The sequence below is a fragment of the Chionomys nivalis genome, chromosome 12 (genome assembly GCF_950005125.1).
Source record: "Chionomys nivalis chromosome 12, mChiNiv1.1, whole genome shotgun sequence".
NCBI classification, from domain to species: Eukaryota; Metazoa; Chordata; class Mammalia; order Rodentia; family Cricetidae; genus Chionomys; species Chionomys nivalis.
In genome coordinates, this window is record NC_080097.1 from 19438257 (window position 1) to 19459781 (window position 21525).

The 21525-nt window shown below is 40.1% G+C and overlaps 1 protein-coding gene across 3 annotated transcripts in view; it reads left to right on the forward strand.

Moving 5' to 3' along the window:
• Positions 1-21525, forward strand: part of Klf12 (KLF transcription factor 12) — a 545932-nt gene that overhangs the window by 189208 nt on the left and 335199 nt on the right. The window lies entirely within an intron of this gene.

Consider the following 21525-nt stretch of genomic DNA (forward strand, 5'->3'; position numbering starts at 1 on the left):
AAGGGCACTCCGATCCAAACAGGCTTGAGTGAATCGGGTTGTCTCTGCTGCGGGGTTCTCCATACACAAAGCCTATGAATCACATTTATCTTCTGATTTACAGCTAGAACTTAGAACTTCCAAAATTTTCTTCCTGGTTCTTGGCATCAAATTTAAGGCAGATGAGCCAACAGAAATCTCATTCTGATTGAAGTGTGTGTGGGTATTTTGCTGGTTGAATTAATAGTCACAAACAACCCATCTAATAAGCCAATATAGTCTTGTTACTAAAGAAAGAACATGTAGACATTTGCCTGATTTGGGAAGCAAAATCTTTACTTCTCCCTATGTAAAAGTATATGACTTAGTCGCTATGCTGCATGGGCCTCATTTTTCACTATATAATTAATTTTTCTAGGTACTTGGAAACTATGTTTCACACTCGGTGTTCTGTAGACATAGTGTGATTTCTCATGAGCAATACTGCGATATAAAAACTCCTTTGGAAGCCATAGAATCATTCCTTTAGCACAAGTAATGGAGAATGAAAGAATGCCACTGAAGGTTAAAGTTGTGCTGTCATCCATTAGACTGAAAAATCTTAAAGGTTTAGCCTGTTCCTATGCTTTGTTGACATTTGTCCGGGTAGTTACGGCAGCTACCAAGTACCCCTACTTAAACACTGTTGAACAAAATGGCTTCCCACATTGAGCACTGCAGAGCGGCGTATGTGGGTACTTTTCTCTTCACACATGAGGGCCTATCTCAGCATATGCCTGCTGTATTCTGGGAAGCCATTTCATTGTTGAGAGAGTTTTATTTTCGCATGTTGGCTGAATGTCTTTACTAACCATCTCTAATCAATTTATTGGGCCATTTCATTAAGTTATGATTTCATATATTTTCTGACTTCACTAAATACCTATTTCCGTTTTTAACTTCTCAAATATTTTCTGTATCTTATTAGTGATCTCAGATTATTAACCAGAAAACAAAAAGAAGCGTTAGGTTTGGTGTCACATGTAAATTTTCAGCCCTAGTGACTCTGAGAAGGGACTTATCATCCCTTAGAGTTCGTACACTGTGGAATCTGTTTCAGGAGCCTGAGGGAGGAATGACTTGGGGGCATATCCTTTCCTTCTTTTTAGTAGGTGAACAGGTAGGGACGGGGAAAGGAGGCCACAACGGAAATCCCTTTAAGACTGATGTCTTGGACTAATTCTTCACCTGTGGCTTAGTGATGTCACCACCTTCATAAAGATGATGTCACCTTTTACTCTGCTTTCTGAACCTGCCAGAGCCAGGCAGTTGGGTTTCCTCTTAGTCAGCCAGTGGCCCCTGCCTCCACCCTCCACCCCCATCTGGACAGGGTCCCTACAGAGTGGACTTCTGAGCTGCCCCACCATGTAGCTGCCAGATATTTGTTCCACTGTGCCCTTTTCCCACGTATCTTCTTGGAGTGTTAACATCAAATCTTACCCTGTGTCCTCTTTCTACATCATCTGCCTTGTAATAAATCTGCCATAAGCCAGTCTTCTCTCTGTATTGATCCAAATCCAGAGCATTATTAAGTCATCATAATCAGACAAGAGTGCTATGCTCTAAGCCCAAACCCGCTTTTTATTTGTGGGTCTCCACCTTCTCCTTTCACCTTTCAGATGTAATCACTGGGCACTGCTGCTTAGGCGATGCTTGGCTAAGGACAGAGACAGTACTTTTCCTTTCCAGGTGTTGTCATGTTTGTGATAGAGTCGAGTGTAGGCCATCTTGTTTACTGTTTAGAATGAACACCTGATCAGCTCCGTACCCCTCACCCACGCAGGTGACATAGGACACTAGGACTGTTGTTTTCTTCCCTAGTGTTTTTCCCCCCTGGTGGATTAACAATAGAGTAGGAACTACACAACTGTTCTGAGGAGCAGATCCTTTCTTCTCACACTTGAAAGAGTCCTGAACAAATGTCCTGGCCCTCTATATTTGCAGTGTTCTTTACATAGAAGTGGCATATTGCCATCATATCCTTGGGTTAGTGGCTGTCCTGGCTGGATTTTAGTATCAGTTTAATGGATACTAAACTTAACTTAAGCTGGAGTGATCTTAGAGGACGGAACCTCAGTTGAGCAAATGCCCCTGTAAGATCAGTCTATGGGCCAGCCTGTGTATATTCTTGGTACATGATTGATGTGGAAGGGGCCAGCCCACTCACTGTTGGTGCAGTTACGTCTGGGCAAGTGGTCATGGATGGTACAAAGAAAGCAGGCTGATAAAGCCATAAGGAACAAGCCACTAAGAATCACTCCTCTACGACTTCTACTTCGGTTCCTGCCTCCAGGTTCCTGCCTTGTGCTTCTGCCTTGGCTTCCTTTAATGATGGGCTGTGATGCGGGAGTGTCAGATGAAATAAGCTTTCTTTTCCAAGTTTCTTTTAGCTGTACCGTTTTACCACAGCAATAGAAACCATCGTTGGAAAGCTCTATTAGGATGATGTAAATGGTGGGCAGTGCCATGTGAGAGGAGATGAAACCTAGGGATGCTAAGTAAGCATTTTTGAATATCTGTCCTTCAGAAGTGTATTGTGCTTAGAAAGATGAATTTGTTACAATGCAGTTGGTTAGCTCAGCTGGGAAAGATAAAGGGGACCTGGATACATTGATGTCTCTTTGAATCAGCTAAGTCAAGAGTTTCCATTGGGTTCGTGTCCTTCTCCCATCATGATGACTGACTGAATGTTCTTGATCTACATCATGTTTGGCACTGTTGCATCTCTTCACCATCACTCAGAGAGCAAAAAAGTTATTTTTGCCAAGGGAAAGAAATTTAGGGTGGAATTTTGAATGTATGGAAATGTGCCGCTCCAGATTTCAATGTATTTTGGCAGTATTTAAGGTGGTACTATTGCCATTTAGGACCAGATATAAAATATGGGAGGAGGGAAAGTGTTTGCCTAGAACAACTTCTATGAGCTTTGTGTTTTAAATTGATGAATCATAGAACTGATGATGGGATGATTTAAATAGTCCAGATAATCCCTCCATGGAAAACCACAATGAATACTTGTTTCACAGCGTGGGGTGTGGGGGTGTCATTTAGGACCCATACGTATGGAATAAGTGACTCTATATGTACAGACCAAAAAGACAATAGGTCTTTGGAGAAAGCAAAGAAAATGTGGAGAGAATTGATAACTCTGAAAATGAGCACTTAGATCCAGACTTATTCTCCTAGACGCCCAGACATTAAAGCTGCTCCACGAAGATCTGGGTGAGTGAAAATGAAGACACTTATCAGTCTCAGCCTGTGACATTCTGGTGACCTTTGCTTTAAGCTCTGGTGCATGGGGAAGCTGAAATTGGCCTGCTTTCACAGTCAGTTTCTGTAATGTTTTTAAAAGATTCGGTGGTCACCTGATGTGGTGCGAGGGACCACCAGTCATTCTTAGTGTGTTTCGTGACCCATACTGAACTTTCAGAACACGCCAATGGTCTTCCTTCACATTCACATTGCTCTTTATCAGAGGGAAAAAAAATACAGTTCTCAGAATGATAATTTGATTTCCTCAGAAACAGTTTCTCAGGGGAAAATTTTAAATCGCTGAGTTGGAAACCACTTGTTAATATAACTTGCAATTTGAGTGATCGTGAGCTTAGAGGGGGTGGCTCGTTATCTAGCAAATAAGTATGATATTCAATCTTTCCTGTGAATGTGAGGCCCACTTGTGGAGTGTGCTCGGGACCTGATCCTTCAAACACTTATCTTCTGATGTATGCTTTGCATTCTTTCTGCTTATGAGACCAGAGCACTGTCTGCTACAACTGTGAGGCAACTTCTCTCCACTGGTAGCTGTCAGAACATGGTTTTATCCTCACCGACTGTCTCTTCTCAGCTGAAGCTCTCATCTAGGACCGCAGACTTTGGGAACCCAACAGCAACCTGCATCTTTTCCATTTCCCCTGTTCCACTTAAGTCGGGCTTTCATTGTTTGCTGTCATTCATTCGTCCCTGGTGTGTCCCCGACACCCCTGGCTACATCTACCGCCGTCCATTCTGGATTTGACACATGGCTCCTAATTCATGCCGTAACCTTTCTCTTCAGTGTCAACACATCTAACCACCCACACTGAAGTCACTGGGGCAGCTGGCAGAGATCAAAGCACCTACTTTCCTTTTCTAATGTTTCAAGGTTTAAATATAAATTCACAAGTGAAAATTTCCATTGTATAAACCAAATGTGTAAGAGGAGAGTTTGGGTCTGTGAAAAATAGCACCTGGTGTTTAGGATTAGGGCTTGTCTCCCATCCCATGACCCTTCCAGCACACCACTGGAGAAATCACAACTCTCTGGGTTTTAGGTGGTTTGTTTTAAGTGGGTCACAAGAGCAAATGTTTTCCAATCTTTTCAGGACTCTGGGGTCCTAAGAACGTGCAAGACATTTTGGTTTATTATGCAGATGTTAAACTTGCAATTGCATGAGCCATCTAGAAAAACTCTGAACCTGGAACCGTGGTAAAAGTGAGGCTTTGGCATCACAAGAAGCACTGTCCAGCACCCACAGGGATGGAATCCTGCCAGAGATGCACGGAGCTCAGATTCCAGCCCGACTGCAGTTGTGTGGCTCACAAAGGGCAGCGGGGAAGGGTGGTGGCCACAGAGCAAAGAAAGACTTGTACTGGCTGGCTGCATAATATACCATATATATGCATAATATATTGTATACACACAGGAAATCATACATATAAACTAGGAAGTGTGGGTGCATCAAGAGGAAAAGGATTTGAAAGAAAGAATGAAAAGAAAATCTCTTTCTAATCCTGTCAAAAAAATTTCATAGCATTTAATAGCCATTCCTTTAAAAAAATTAAAAACTTACTAATATCAGAATGTGTATTTTTTCCAATCAGTGTGCATAATGAAAAGTAAAAGACACTAAACTAAAAATAAACATTAAAGGGAAATAATAAACAACAAGCTTGCACAAATTATTTTCATTTTATTTCTAAGTGATTTTCTTGGTGGACACATGAGCTATAAGCCGAAAGTACTAGACAGGCTGGGGACGGCTCAGTCTGTGTAAAGGGGTTGCTGCACAAGTGGGAGGGTCTTGCTGAGAAGACTTCCATCAAGAAAAGGAGGGTGTAAGGAAGGGGAGTGGGGGATGTGGGGGGTATAAACAACTAAAATTCAGTTTATAGATGTATGAAATGTGACACAAAAAGAAGAACACGTGAATTAGGTTTGTTTGGTGGGAATATTTTATTGTTGGTTTGCTTTGCTTTTTCTTCTTGCCAACATGGTTTCCATTTCTGTTTTGACTTTCCAGCTCTGTAACCAGTTTCATTACATTTTTTTATATTGAAATACACAACAAGGCACTTGTTATTTTTTAACACGGAATTGCACAGCCTCTGATTGTCTTTTTTCTTTATTTGAGAAAATCTCTAGAGGCCAATGGCTGGCACATAATAAATAGTCACTCAATATCATTGACTGTGTGTTTTCTAAAACTATGAAGTTGGGAGAAAGGAAGAATGGATCAAATGAATTGCAGACGTTCAGTCAACTACAGCTAATGAGAGGATCCTCACGCTATGCATAATTAAATTAGATCCCATGGATTGTGTTTATCTAGTCATTAGAGAAGAAACGAGGATGTGCTCCCTTCTCTGACCCCATGCTAATTGGAGACGCCCAGAGAAGTGTGGGTCAGGGATTGGAGGAAGACTGCCATTTCAACATAAGAACTTAGAGACTCAACCTGAAAAGCTGGTTCTCAGTGAGCAGAAGAAGAGAAAAAGCAGAATGCCTTACAATGTTGACTTTAAAAGTTCTGAACAAGGTGTACTGTCTGAACAAACTTGCCTTGCCCTTACAAGTGTGAATTTCTATTTGTGTTCTGATATTGGCAAAACAAAAACAAAAACAAAAAACAATATGATCTTATGCTGAGAAAAATTTAGATTGTGGCTAACTGATAGTAGTCAACACACCTGTTTTACAAATGTAACCAGGGTGATGCCTTGTTGAAACTGAGATATTGGTCTGAGAGTGTTTTAAGAATATTTAACTGTGTGTTGCCACCAAAACTGGTTTTCAGTCCCTTTTCTTAAAAAGACTTACTTAGACTTGTTCTCTACCTGTCCCCAACTCTGTGACTGTTTGTGACTGTTGTTGGGTTGTCGTAGCTATCATGGGAATATCTACTTAGATTCCTTGTCAACAGAAACTGAATAGCTGATAGTGGCTTTTATCCGAGAAGCTATCAGTCAACTTTATGCAACCGGAATAGGGTTTGAGGTATTTTTTGCCCAAAAGGTCGGAGTATTTTGTTTTATTTAGGTACCTGAATATTTATGCTGATAATGATTTATTGTATCTTAAAATCATTAGTAAGACTTCCTTAACTTCAGCACAGAAATGCCATCCATTGACTTTAGGCTGTAAGATTGCCTGAGCACTTTCCTGAGTCTGTCTTCTGTGTGTGTCATTTTCATGTGTTCTTTGTTTGTAAGATTATTTTTGTATTTCATGTATGTGGATGTTCTTGCCTGCATGTATGTCTGTGTACCATATACATACAGTGTCCGTGGAGGCTAGAAGATGTAGGTAATTTAGAACTTGAGTTACAGATGGCTGTAAGTTCCACCTGTAACTAAACCCAGGTCCTCTGCAAAAGTGATAAGTGCTCTTAAACAGTGAGAGCCATCTCTTAACCCCCACAGAGACTGCTTTAGACATAAAAGTTACAGGACAACAATCAATTCCCGCCTGGCAGTTTATACGGACACTCTAGCTGAGGACTATGAACAGGAAGAGCGATTGTATAGGCCCCCATTTTTGTTAAGATGGCCGGAAGATTGCCTTCTTCACACAGGGTCTCTGATTATAATTGTTTTGAAAATTCATTCGTCTGGAACACATCATTTCACAAATTCTTTTTTTAAAACATGTATTTTTAGTCCAGTTTTACGTTTCATTTTTGAGGCAGAAGTAATTTCATTGTTGAATATATGAATATTAAAAAAGCTGGAATGGCCTTCATTTGCCCCAGTGCTAATGTATTCATGTGTTCAGAGAAGAGAAGCCCAGAGGAGTCTGGCTCCTGGTCATTCTAGACGAGTGAGACAACTTCCTCTGCATAGCAATATTTTGAGAGGCAGTCATTCTTCCTGAGTTATGTGAAACTATGTTTTAAACAGCATTTAACGTTTAATTTCAAAATGTCTTTTGGTCGATGTTTATTATTTAATTGTGTTGTTTCCCACCTGCTACCATGTTTTGTTGCTGATGCTGTGATAAGACACCTTCCCCAATGCAGCGTAGGTGAGCATGGGTTTATTTTCTCTCCCAGTTCTAGAATGCAGTTCATTATTTGAGGTAAGTCAAGGCAGACTCCAAGGATCTAGTCACATCATAGCTGCACTCAAGAGCAGAGAGAATGAGTGATGTTTGCTTGCTCCTGCTTGGGACTCGGTTATCTTTCTTACAGACACGAATTCAGCACACGAAATGCCACCCGTTAATGGACTTGGTTTTCTTACATCATGTAATATTTAACGTAGTCCTCATGAGTGTGCCCTCAGGCTAGCCTGCCTTGAGCAGCTCCTCAACTGATACTATCTTCCAAGTTGGCTTTAGATTGTAGCAAACTAACTTGTGAAGCTAGTCAACACACCTGCCCAGACTCATGAAAGTCAACTGCATGTGTGGTTGTGTCTTCGGAAAAAGAAGAATGCTCTGGTAGAAGATTTGCTTTTAGCTTCCTGAAGGAAATATGTCTGTGCTTTTGTCTTTTTAATCCCATGCTTTTTAATTTTAATTTTAATTTTATTATAAGGTATTGGGACAGTCTAGCAAAAGTCATTCTATACTTTAGAACACCAGCTAAAATGCTGAAGTGCACTCTCTGAGACGTTTATGATGGGCTTGAGTACTTTCTAGTGCTAAAATGGCACTGAAGTAGCAAGTACAGAAACTACTGGTTTCTTTTGAATTCTGTCTCTGTGGGCTGTGAAGGAGTAAGCTTTTAAATTTACTTTCAGAATTTGAATTGGCTCTGACATGTAATGCCAGCGCTAATCAATTCTCCATACCGCAAAATTTTGAGTTGTTGACCAGCAGACCATCCAAGAAACTCCCCCAAAATACAGCCTTTTGCTGTTGTCCTTGCTTGCCCTCGGGGGTGGAAGGGAAGTCCTTATTGGAGGGACACCGTTTGGTCTTCTCCAAGGAAGAGCACACTAGTTGGTTGTCCAGTGTCAAGTAGTCAACCCTGAAAACATACATGCAGGAAACACTACACCAACCGAGAAGATTAATTTTAGAGGCCATGTATTTGGGAGAGAATGGGGTTTGTATTGTTAGGAAGTGAGCAGTAACAGTTGGCTTTCTAGACCACAAAGGGCTGACAGAAACAAAAATAGAACAGAAAGTAGAGGAGCCATGGCAAAGTTCCTTCCCCTAATGGGTTAAAAAGGAGAGACGCTCCTATGTATCTGTCTGATGTGACAAGAACCTCTTGCATTTTGACAGTCCGACTGTGTTCAAAGTTGATGACACCTTTTAGATCAGTGACTCTATTTCTCTTTGTTCCGTTCTGCTGTGGGCCTGTGGGAAGCAAGACCAACAACACCGTTACCTTCCATGAAGACTGTTTAGAATTGGAAAAGCCGTTAAAGTGTCTGTTATCATTTTTAAAGTGTTCATAAAAAAAATAAAATCTGCATTTCTTCTACTGCAATGTTTAAAATTATATAAGGCAACTCTACTCATAACTATCTAAACTGACTTTAAAGAAAGATAAGAATAAAAAGCTTCTTTGCTTAGATGAAAACTGAGTTAATAAATGAATTCCTTTGTCATTTTAATGGCAAACATTTAAGGAACTTAGTAAGATTGGCTTACATTGCTCAGTGTTAGAAAGAGGGATTTTGCTTGGAATATTTTGAAATACAGCCCAAAGTAAAGCTTGTGAAACCCATGACCTTGGATTCTTAAGTGAGGTAGAAGATAAGGAAAACAATTTAATGGGTGGAAGTGATTCACAATCATTGTTCATCTGATGGTGAATAGCTAGAAATAAGAAGAGATACGGTCCAACTATGGTCATGGTCAAAGATCACGTGCTTGTGTGTTCTCGGCTACAGATATACTTAACATTAAGATATGCCTCATAAATCAAATGGCAATAACTTTTAATTTATTTACTTTGAAGACATCTCATAAAGAAATCATCTGGAAATACATTGCTGTTTGTCATGCGAATAAAAATACCCACACTTATTTACAAAAGGCACCTTTACAAGCTGTTTGGAAAGTTATACTTAGTGCCTCTTACTATGAAAAATAGCAGTTGATTATAGTTAATAATCTTTCTACAAAAATAAGCCTTTTGTTATGTAAAATGTGGAGCACATTGGTATTATAATTAAATATTTAAAAGTACACTTTGCTTTTGATTTGACATCTGGATTTGTTTTTTACTTACTAAGCTTTACAATATTTTGTTGATATTTTTCACATCTATAAAATGCTTCAGAAATTTAATGATGTTTTTAACTCCTTTTGACTAAAAGGTAGTCTTCCAAATTTGAAAGTTTTAATTACCACAACACATTTATCACTGGATTCTTTACAGACACGCTTTAGTATACGAGAGTTAAAGTCCCAGTACTTTGTTATTGAAATAAAGAAAGAACTGTCCCTCGGTTTCTCAATTTTTATGATTCTTAAGGGAAAATTGGCCTTTTAGATTTTCCATTTTTTTTAATATGTGAACCCTATTCATTGGTGGACATCAATTAATATCATACTGCAAGTACCAGGCCAAGTATCCGGGGACAGTGCTCTCATGGCTTCTCGTATATTCTGAACTTTAGGTGTCTCTGTGCTATATGAGCCACTGTGCAGTAGACAAACAAAAAACACCGCTAGCTAACTATCACGAAGTTGTCACGAGCTCTGCTAGAGACTAAACATGTCAAAAAGACAAGAGCAAATCTAAACAGAGAGGTATGGCACTAAAATAATGTATAGAGTCCTGTTTTGATGTCTTTACTATCCTGCTGGAGGGTTTGTACACAGTTGCAGAGCTTTTTGGAGTAGTTTAGTGCTGACCATATTTCCTAGGTGACTTTTTCAAATTCAGGAACCTTTATAGTTAAGCTGTGTGGACATAAAAGAAAGACACGAAGTTTGACAAGACACAGCAAAGAATCAAGTTTTCCATACCCAGAAGTCCTCCAGAATTTGAGGAGATTTCTTTTATTTCAAATGAGACAGAAAGAAAAGTTCATGAGGCCAAAGAAAACATTGTTTTATGCAGAATGGTTCCTTATAATTCTACAAATGAGACACGCATATCCCCATCCCTTCCTTTTTTTGTTTAAACAATCACTTACCGCATTGTTTTTAAGATACTAAGGTATAATTGCATCTTTTTAACCAATATAGAAGACAAAGCGTATTGTTCTACTGATCAAACTGTGTATGAAATAGTGAAAGAAAGAATTATGCTTAATGTGAGAGATGTCTTTCTTTAGTGCTGTGAATGGCAGCAAAATGCAGTTTCTCCCAAAGCTTTTGCAATTACAATACAGTCTCAATGACTTAAGAGAACTATTATAATCATGAAAGTATCCAAAGTGTCCGAAAGTCATTTTAATCTGAGTTATTTTTCTCTAAAAATTATAGAGTATTTTTCATGAGACACATAAAGACAATGATCAGTCATGAGTGGGCCTCACATATAAATGAAATCAGTTTACAAAGGTTAGTGTTAAATACTGCAATTGCCTGTCATGCTGTGGGAGAGCTCTTTTAGAAGTCAGATTATTCATTGGAATAAAATTCAGATACTGTGAGATAATATTTTTCCAGAGCCTAACAAGGATATTAAAGTCCCTTTAGAAGAGAAGATAGATAATAATTTCCTTGAAACACAAAGAAAAATTAACCTTGTAAAAGCATAAAGGCACTTTTCTTATTAGTGCTGCTAATTTTCATTTCTCGCCTGGTTTTCAGTGCTGTCTCTGACTTAAAATATTTGGTCACGATTCATACCTGGCACTTGTGCTTGCTCAGGCATGCATGTGGCACCACCATGCTGATGATAAGGCTATTGTTCGAGATGTGGATAGTTAATCTTACAGGTGGGCATGATAGGAAGGATTAAGAGAGTGCTTTGCTTGTTTTATAGGCCTTACTAAGGAATCAAACTCAGGGGGAAACAGACTTCAACCAGCCCTCAGACCCCGAGCTTCACACAACCCCAACCCTAGTTAGTACACCCCTCTGGAGGGATACTGACTTTCACATAGTTTCTTAAGGTCAAATCACAGGTATCATCTTCCTTCCCCAACTTCGTGATGTAGTAGGAGCTGCGGGCTGCGTTCCTGCCACCCAGCTCCCAGCTGCCTGGCCAGCCCATGCCCCGAAATAACAACACACAAATTGTATTCTTTTAAACACTGCTTGGCCCATTATATCTAGCCTCTTCTTGGCTAATTCTCACGTATTAATTCAGACCACCTCTAATAATCTGTGTAGCACCCCAAGGTGCGCTTACCGGGAAGATTCTAGCCTATGTCCATCCTGGGTCGGAGCTTCATCGCATCTCCCCAGAGAGCAGAGCTAAGGCGTATGAGCTCACTTCCTCTTCCTCCCAGCATTCTGTTCTGTTTACTCCACCCACCTAAAGGCTGGCCAATTAAATGGGCCAAGGCAGTTTCTTTATTAGCCAATGACCTTCCTCCATCATCGTGATACCCTCTACATGTTTTTGCCTGATTTCCACCTCCAGAATCGCTCATGCAATCTTCACTATACCTTCCACCTGGCCTCTCTAAACACCACTGTAACCGCTTTCAAATTATTTTCCCCAATAGCAGCTTTGCCTCCCAAACCTGAAACTTCTTGCCACCTTTCGATTTCCCTTAAACATTCCTTTTCAGTCCCGGTTTAGGACCCTTGCTTCTGTGCCTACCTAGAGTAAAGGATGAGATGGAAGGCAGAAGGATTCAAAGAGAGCTGCCTAATTTTGCGATGAGCTTAGGTGAACATAGATGCCACTGATGCCATGGGAAGACTGAGAAGAAAAGGATTTTTGCAGAGCTGAGGAGTGAAGTGTGTTGCTTTGGGCTTGTTAGGTCCTAAGGTGGGAACTGAGTAGAGACTGCAGTCGCCCCTTTGGCCCTGGGAATCTGTGTTTGGAGATATTTCGTTGTGATTGACACAGAGTCCGAAGATGAGCTTAGAGAGTGAAGTGGGAAGATCCTGGGGCATTTCAGGTCAGGGAGCATGAACACAACAGGTAGAGTCAACAAATACCAGGTATAGAGTTGGAGATTTCATCAGAAAACAAGAAATGGTGGTTCTGTGACTAAAAGAAAGAAGCTGTTTAAGGAGGAAGTGACTGTTAGCGGTATCAGACATTACTGAACATCAGAAAAAAAAATGAAACATTGATTATCAGGAGGCCTTGAGTGGCATTAACAAGAGGATTTTCTGTGGTCAGTGTTGTGGCCACTAGCCACACGTGGCTGTTCAAGTTAAATTTGTACTAATTCAAATTATTGGAAAACTCCCAGTCACACCTATCCTTCTTCAAGTATACTGGAAGCCACATGAGTTACTGTCTAATCTGCTGAACGGCAAAGAAGGGGAACATTTCATTCTGTGTTGCAGAATGGTTATGGGATAGTGAACCTGCACACGGCAGGCACAGCTCTGTGTGGATCTATCTTCCTTTGTCATCTCAGACTCCTTTTTCCAACCAAAGGGCCTAGTCAAGAAAGAGGACCGGAGGACCTTTGCAGGCAGTGATTCGGTATGCTGATATGCAATAATCCTGTGTGGGAGCTGACCAGCTGAAGAGTGGATCACTAGCAGAGCAGTGGAGAGAGGGTCTAGAGAGCTCTGGTTTTGCAGACTGAGAGTGACTATCACAAATTATTGTTGTTACTATTATTAATTATTGAGCATGAAGCTTAGTTCTTCTCCTTGGGGCCTCCTACAGAAAGTCAAAGGACCAGGATCGTGAAGGCTTGTGGAGTCTAGCAAAATTTTTCTTAGCCAGCAGCCCTGTCTCTATAGCCTGACAATGAAAATAGCTCAGATCCACAAGGAGTTACTGATAAATCCTTCAGCTGAGGAAAGAGAATAATAACGAAACAGCGTGTTGGATACAGTACGTTTAATCCTCAGAATACCGTTAACACGTCACTGGAGGTACGATCTTCATTTTCCTCGCCCGAGAAAAGAGTTCAGTTGAGAAAAGAGACAGATAGCTGGACTGTTTTCTAGACCTCTAGAAACGAAGTAGGGAGGCTAAGGTCTTATACTAGTGACCAGGCAAAGACTCCCCACACCCAACTGTGTTCCCATTTGGGGTTCCCAGTCCTGCAGCAGGCTTTGTTGTCTGGAGTAGAATAGCAGTTTAGTGCAGAAGAAGCAGCGGTTCAGCTCAGATATTGTCACAGAACACATGCCCAAATTTAACAGTCGATAAGAAATGCTTTCCAAACAACACGCCGGAATGAGCTGATAATTTCATTAACTGCATCAAACACCTTCCTTCATCCCATTGTTTGTTACAATTCAGTTACATCCTTGGCTGTTTTCACTCTGGGTTATCAGAGAGTGGAAGGACGAGTGTATCTCTGCCTTATGCTGCCATTCTCTTTTCAGTTTTACAAGTTATTAGGCACCAAGCAGACACAGGTGGGGCTGAATTAAGACCTACGTCTCTGCTGCAGAATCTTCAAGTCAGCAGCATTCCTGGGTCTGTTTTCTTTTTTCTTTTTTTTTTTTTATTTGATATTACAGTGTCGTTCCCTGTCATATTTCTTCAGTGCGCAAATATAAACTAATAAAGTTTTAACCGTACTCCTTTACGGTCTTTCCAACGAAATGTCATCCTGTTTATGAAAGTTAGGTGAGGTAGTAATTTGGCAAGGCCATTTGTTTTGACTTTTACGGCGCTGTTGCACTCCTTCCAAAGGTTCAGGCAATAAGCACCAGGGCTTTAAAAAGAAAGGCATTGGGGGCTGGGAAGATGACTCAGCGGTTCAGAGAGCATAGTGCCCTGTGGAAGGGCCTGAGCTCAGTTCCCAGCCCTCAGAGGCCAGCATCACCTGTACCTCCAGAGGAGATGTGCCAGCTTCTTCCGGCCGGCCGACACTGTCACCTGCACTCACATCCACAGACCCACATACACAATTACAAATGAAATAAATATTAAAGAAAACTAATGACCACAGCATCCGAAAAATTAAAAGATGCAAAAAAATGTCATTTTAAAAGAGAGAGAGAGACTTTGAAGGCTTTGGTAGACTTACTATCTTTATTCCTCATGCAAATTACATTTATTTCTTAATGAGTTAACTGGTTTCCTTATCGAAGTTGCTTATTGATAAAAATGATGCGCCATAAAGCAAAATATTTTTAATATTTAATAGCTATCTACAAACTTTAGCATGAGTTAAATAGAGAGTGATATAGCACTAAAGTTGCCCATGCTCCTTCTTTGGAGAAGCAGTCTGCAGTCCGGGGGAGAGAAAGCTAAAGTGTTGGTGTGACTCATGCAGAAAGACCTGGGGTGGTTCCTGGAGCCAGGCTACTGGGGCGTGGCCTTGGCCTCCTTCCACTTCTGCTTTATAATATGTAAACGGTGAGTTGTGTTAATGTGGAAAACTTTGCTTCTAGTTTAAAATTTAGAAATACCCTTACAAGGTAAAACATGTGGAAAACGTTGACTTTTAGATCTTTAGCATAGGGCCCACTGGTTCCAAAAACCCAAATTTTGCTGTAAATGTCCTATGCTCACTACGCTCTTAAAGGATGATATGAAATCACTTATGTGTCCTTTCTTCTAGTAAACAATCTAAACTGTAATGTCAAGTTCTATGTGTGATCTACTTCAAACAGACATTTTTAAAACAAGAGATCTCACCGTGTAGTTTGAGATGCATTTCTGTATCATTTACTAAATTCACTTACTTGCTTGGCAATTGGGATTTAATTCTGTCCACCCAAGTACATTTGTTGCTATAACATCATTCTTAAGGTCCAAGTCCACGTGGCTGCTTTATTGGTAGTCCCGTTCCAGTCTCTTCGCCACTCTCGTCTTATGAGTCCGTAGTTTGTCTGACATGTCAAACACATGAAGGTAAAACATAGTAAGAATAAAAGTGATTTAGATCAAGTTCTGAAAACTGGTGGGGGGAAAAAGTGTCTTTGAAATATTATAGTGCTTTTAAGTTAAGGGTCTGTCAGCAGAAGTTTATTTGAAGGGCCAGTGATCTGCCTATCCAGCCTCAGAAAAGCCAGCTAGCCAGGTACGACAGAGGGAGCTGAGCTATTATTACACATCAGCCTGAATCCCGACGCCCCAGAATCTTGTCCTTTAAAGTATTGAGAAGCAAAGATGAAATGCCATCAAGTCCTTAGTTTCTGTCTTAGGGTTTCTATTGCTGTGAAGAGACACCATGACCACAGCAACTCTTATAAAGGAAAACCTTTAATTGGGTGGTTCGCCTACATTTTCAGAGGTTTAGTCTATTATCATCATTACGGGAAGCAAGAAGGCATGCAGCAGGCATGGTGCTGGAGCGGAAAGTCCTTATATCTTGATCCGAAGGCAACTGGAAGTAGTCCGAGACACTGAATGGTATCTTCAACATATTGAGACGTCAATGCCCACCTCCAGAGTGACATGCTTCTTCTAACAAGGCCAAACCTACTCCAACAAAGCCACACGTCCTAATACTGCCAATCCCTTTGGGGGCCATTATCTTTCAACCCACTGCACTTTCCAAGAAATTTTGTTTGGCTTTCCTGTTTTGCTTTCTAAGGCATTATCTTTGTGTAGCCCATGGGTCCAAACTGATCTGCTACTTCTCGGTTCTCTCAAGACTGGCAAAATGTGTGCTGCTCCAAAGTCCAGCAAGTCTTGAACTTAAGGCTACTATCACTTTCTAGGCTAAACAAGTTGTTTATTTCAGGTTGTGCTAAAAAAAGATCCAGTTCCATGTTTATTTCTTTAGTGGCATAATGAGAAAGTAACGTGTTGGTGGTTTGTTTTTCTACTGCCCATCGTTCCTAAGTACAGACTAAAAGAGCATCCCTGATCTTGGGCTAGCGTCAGGACCAGATTTCTGAAGTGCACTGAACTGAGATGCAGAAGACGTGCATTGTTGGGGTTGTTGTCAGGAACTTTACAGACATATTGGTAAATTACAATTTTTATGGGTCTTGTCACAGGGTATTTCTGGCTATGTTCTGTCGTGGAGTAAATTGGTTATAATTTGTTTTGGCAATTATCATTAATTGTTGTATTAAAGAGATAAAATAACTATTTTGCTGGTTTAAGCTTTGTGGAACTTTTAAAGAAAACATTTTATATAATATTCTACAGAGAATGCTAGTTATAATGTAATGAACTAAAAGAAACATAGATTTTATATCTTTGTAAATTATGACTTATGAATCTGGGAATTACAGATGGTGTAAATCTCCCCTTTCATTTCCTCAACATGCTGAATTTCTGTTGAATTTTGACATTGCAATGACTCCAAATTTTACTTTTTACAAAGAGAGTATTTAAGGGCATTACTGATTGTCAGTAGATTAATAGACCCTAATCTATTTTGGACACGAACATTTTTTACATATCAAGCTTAATTAAAATGAGATGCATGCTTTGTTTTCATGGTAATGTTAAGCTAGAGTATCTGTTAATTATATTGTCTATTTATTCTATAAAATCAGGAGAACTATATATTTTTCCTGTAATTAGATCACAGTAGTTTTCCATCCCATAATAGTTCATCTAAAGTTGTGATTCAACAAACAAACAAAGCCAAAGAAAACCAAAACTGGAAGACCTTCCCCCTTTTAGAACACAACCAAGAAGCTGGAACTTGGGGAAATTATCCTAAGAGGGCAGTCCTGCTCAGGGGCCTGTGAAAGGAAAGCCCAGGCCCTCAAAGCTGCTCCCCTGTACTCTCAGGTTACTGTTTTCCCACACACTTGGTACCCTTTCCTCCTTCTTAGTAATCCTGAAACAGCAAGTTCAGCAGGTTATGGGTAAATCAATGTAACCACCTGACAGGAAGCAGAAGGCAGGCATAGGAAAATAAAGAAACATTCATTCTAGACTCTTAATTCAGTCTTAGTTTGGGCCTATACCCTAAATGAACATCTTGAAAAGTTTAGCATTTATGTTTGGAAAATATATTCAGTAATTATTATTTACAATTTAAAAGTTTAGTATTTAGATTTAGTGTTTACATTTGGAAAATAAATGCTAAATCCACAAAACACTCCCATTCTTGGGAATCTGATGTTCCGTTGAGTGTAAGTGAATACTTACACTGTAATGAACAAAGAACTTACCGGCGGCATGGATCTCTTTGGAATTGCTCATGAATGCCCAGGCTGCCCCCCAGAGAGCTGAGAGTTCTGCTTTTTCAAAGAATACCAAATATGCTTTATTTAGGGTTAGACTAAATCTGTCTGTGAACACCCCATTCCAATTGGTATATTGCTTGTCACTCTGGGGCTCCTTACCTTGTGATATAACTCCTCCTATAGAACAATAAATCTAGAAGCTGGGAAGACGGTTCAGTCAGCAACGTACTTGCCATATAGGCAGGCACAAGAGAGAGTATCTGAGTTTGATCTCTAGAACCCATGTTGAAGCAGACAAAGCCAGACTTGGAGTTACATACCTGTAATCTTAACTCTTGGAAGGGGGAAACAGCCGGATACCTGGGTCTCACTGGGCAGTCAGTTCAGCCAAACTGTCACTCTTCTGTCTCAGTGAGAGACCCTCTGGAAAGAAGTAAACATGGAAAACAGTTCAAGAAAATACCTAACATTGACCTCTGGTCACTTCACTTGTCTCCACATATGCTCACACGTGCACATATGAACACACACACACACACACACGTAAATCTGGTGTTACTATGGAAGTAAGATTGCAAGGGCCAACTCATAAAATAACTAGACCAAGGCTAAGGGATTATCAGCGACATACAAAACAAATGCTTTCTGGGTAATTTAGACCTGAAAAAACACTTCAAAATAATTTACTTTCTTTTTTCTTCATTCCTTTTTCATTTTACCTACTTAAGACAGTTCCATGTCCTGTCCAAGTGCAAAAGCATTCTTTTATGGAAGAACTACTAAAATTTTAAGGTTAAATTTTATGTCTATATGACTCCTGTAGGAGAAAAAAAGATTTTTTTTCTCGTTTTTATTAACCTCTGTATAATTTTATGTGGTCATCCATATAGAATGCCATTTTCTGTTGTGAATGGAGAATGTGAAATCGGTAGTTCAGTTCAACTTACTTCAAGTTCATGCTTTTCCAAAACCGGACATAAAGTCAGTATAATTCTGATGACCCATTAAGACCCGAAGATTCATGAGAGCTACCCATTAAAACTGGTCTAGATTTGAAGGTCAAGGGAAATGCCAATGCAGTTAGTGCTCTTGTGTCTAGTACTATTGAGGTTCTTTGTGGGCACTAAAATAGTAAGCGAAGTAGCAGCTGTAGTGCATGGAATGCAGTTGTGGTACCATCTAAGCATCTCTTTGGTGAGAGGGGAATCTCCTGATTCAGGAGCGAATATAGGATAGCTGTTTGGGTTGGGTATTTATTGTGTGTGCCATAGATGCCACTGTGAATCAGGGTAAGGTGTGAGCATCACTAGATAAAGATAAGGAGATGCTAAACTAAACAGTCACAAGGGTGTTCATGGTTATTATTCCGTGAACACTTGGCAATGTTTCTTTTATCTTTAGTTGGGTATACCTATGATCCCAGCACTCAGAAAACTGAGATATTCACCCATATATTATTGAATGTAATGTGATAAAGAATTATTTGGAAGAAAATATTACAGCATCCCTCTGAGGAACAAAGGGAATTTCTTTTTACCAGTTTTGTTGCTTACATTATATAAATGCATACTTAAAAAAAAATCTACTCTGCTCATGTCTACTAGAGTCCCTACCAGTTATGGTAGGTATTGTGGGTAGAATGCACTTTATTCAAAATGTGGGCGGTAACAACATTGTGGGAAATTGTTTTGTTTGTGGTGTAATTTGTGATAATATCAGTAACTGTTGGAAAGACACAGTAAAAAGCATTGATAACAAATCACGATAGTTTGGTCGGTTGTTCTTTATAAGAGTGCTACCTTAGCAAATGGAAGACCAGGAACCCCTTAAAGCTACCTTGCAACAGAAGAACAGTGGAGGTCTCTAGATGCTGCTATACTGCCTACATATTAATTTACCCCCAGTTAACAAAAGCTCACATAGGCATACACATATACCTTATTAAAAAGCTATGAATTCAAATTACCCCAAGATACTGTGCTGATTGAGATCGAGAGTCATATATGAGCTGGAGAACTTGTTCAGTGGTTAAGAGTACTTGTTGGTTTTCCAAAAAGTGGGTGTTCAGCTCTCAACACTAGCATGGTAGCTCTGGGGGTTCCGATGCCCTCTTCTGGTCCCCTTCCGGTACTGTACACAGGTGGTTCACAGACACACATTGTAAGCACCACAGCCATATGCATAAAATAAAGGAAATCCTAAAAAAATAAAGTCACCTTGTACTTTTATAACTAAAATAGGGTTGGCTGAATACTTAAACTACACAGATGGAACAACAAAAGCAAGCAAAATAAGCAAAAATGTTAGGGCAAAGAAGTTAAAGACTCATTGCAAAAAAAAGACATGGGATTAAAAGGAAAATACCAAAAGGAAACCCATCATCTTAATATCAACAATGAGAAACGAGCAGGAGAATAAAGCTTCCTGATGTTGAAAGTTAAAAATGCAGCTGTATTATAATCCTGGCAATGTCTCTCAAAGTATGGGGAAAGTAAGAACTTGCTTCCTTCTTTGGACACTATGAGGAGTTGCTAGGCCTTTTACTTACTAGATAAACACTCTAGCACCGAGCCACATGTCTAGCCTCGTACTGTTTATCTTGAAGCAGTATCTCACTAGGTTTCTCAGACTGGTCTTATGGACCTCCTGAATCAGACTCCCAGGTAGCTGGGTTCGGGTCTGCCTTACCAGGCTCAGCATAGGACTTTTTAGAATAGACAGAAACTGAGACTTAAAGTAAAGGCAATTCATTCTGAGAGACTCTAGGACAGCAGGGAGGGGGTTGAGTTGTGTAAGTGTGTGCTCACTGTGCAAGTATGACAGCATGAGTCAGATCCCAGTGGCCACATAAAAGGTGAGCATGGTATCACATCTGTAATTCCCAGGCTAGGGGTAGGCATGAAGGCAAGCGGATTTTGAGGTATTGTTGTCCTAAGACTTTAAGTGAGACCAGGATCTTTCCCTGGCATATGGTCTGGCTTTTTGGAATCTTTTCCCTATGATGGGATGCCTTGCTCAGTCTTGATACAGTAGGGGAGGAGTTTAGTCCTGCCTCAACTTGATATGCCAGGTTTTGTTGACTCCCCACGGGAGGCCTTACACTTTCTGAGGAGCAGGTAGGGAGGGGGGTGGAAAAGAGGTGAGGAGAGGGAACAGGAGGAAAGGAGGAAGGGGAAACTGTGGTTGGTATGTAAAGTGGATAAAAAGTTTAAATTAGAAAATAATAAGATTTATTTACAAATGTAGGAGTAAGTGTAGTTGTGCCCACACACGTACACAAGCACATAAACAAGGGCATCAGCACACACACACATACATGCACACACAAACACATGCACACACAAATACACACACACGCACACACACATACACACAAAACACTTCTAAAATATTACACTTCAAGAAAAGTAATTGTTCCCAAAGGGCAATCTGCAAAGTAAAGAGAACGCTGACAAATAGTTGGCACATATTTCATAAATTCACACACGTAATTTCTTTTTAAATAGACTTTTACTGCTTGGCTGACATTTGATTCAGTTGTTTTCTTTAGAAGGAGAGCACTAAAGTACGAAACTTTACGGTGGGCGTTAAACACTAAAGGGTACAACACACATGTGCCAGAATTAGTATGGTGAAAAACAAAAGCAAGTCTCCTTATTTTTCGTTTCTTAACTCAGAAATGGAAAAAAAATGAGCAGAAGCACAAAAAAGGGGGGGGGGTAGCAGAAGTGAATGACAGTATCACTGATAAGCAGGGTTCTGGGTGAGCCCTGAGAGTCTGTCTGCTTGAGCCCAGGGCACATGCCTTGCAGTCACTGGAACTGTATATCTGCTGGATGTTATACCTCTGGGTAAATTATGTTCAAAAGCACAGCTGCCTTTAAGAAAAGCCTGAATCTGCCTTCTAAAAGACAAGTCTTCCCAGACTAGTCACAGGAAATGTCTTCAAATGGAAAGGCTATAAAAAGTCAAATCTTAGAATGTAGAATCCTAGACCATTATAGTGAGATGAGCCTGGAGCACCTTAAGAGCAGAGACTAATCAGGTTGAAAGGGTAGCTCAAGAATTCTTTCCTGGATTCTGTGAGATAAAATTCTTTCTGTTTTATTAAGTCAATAGGAATGTTATAATTTGTCTTACAG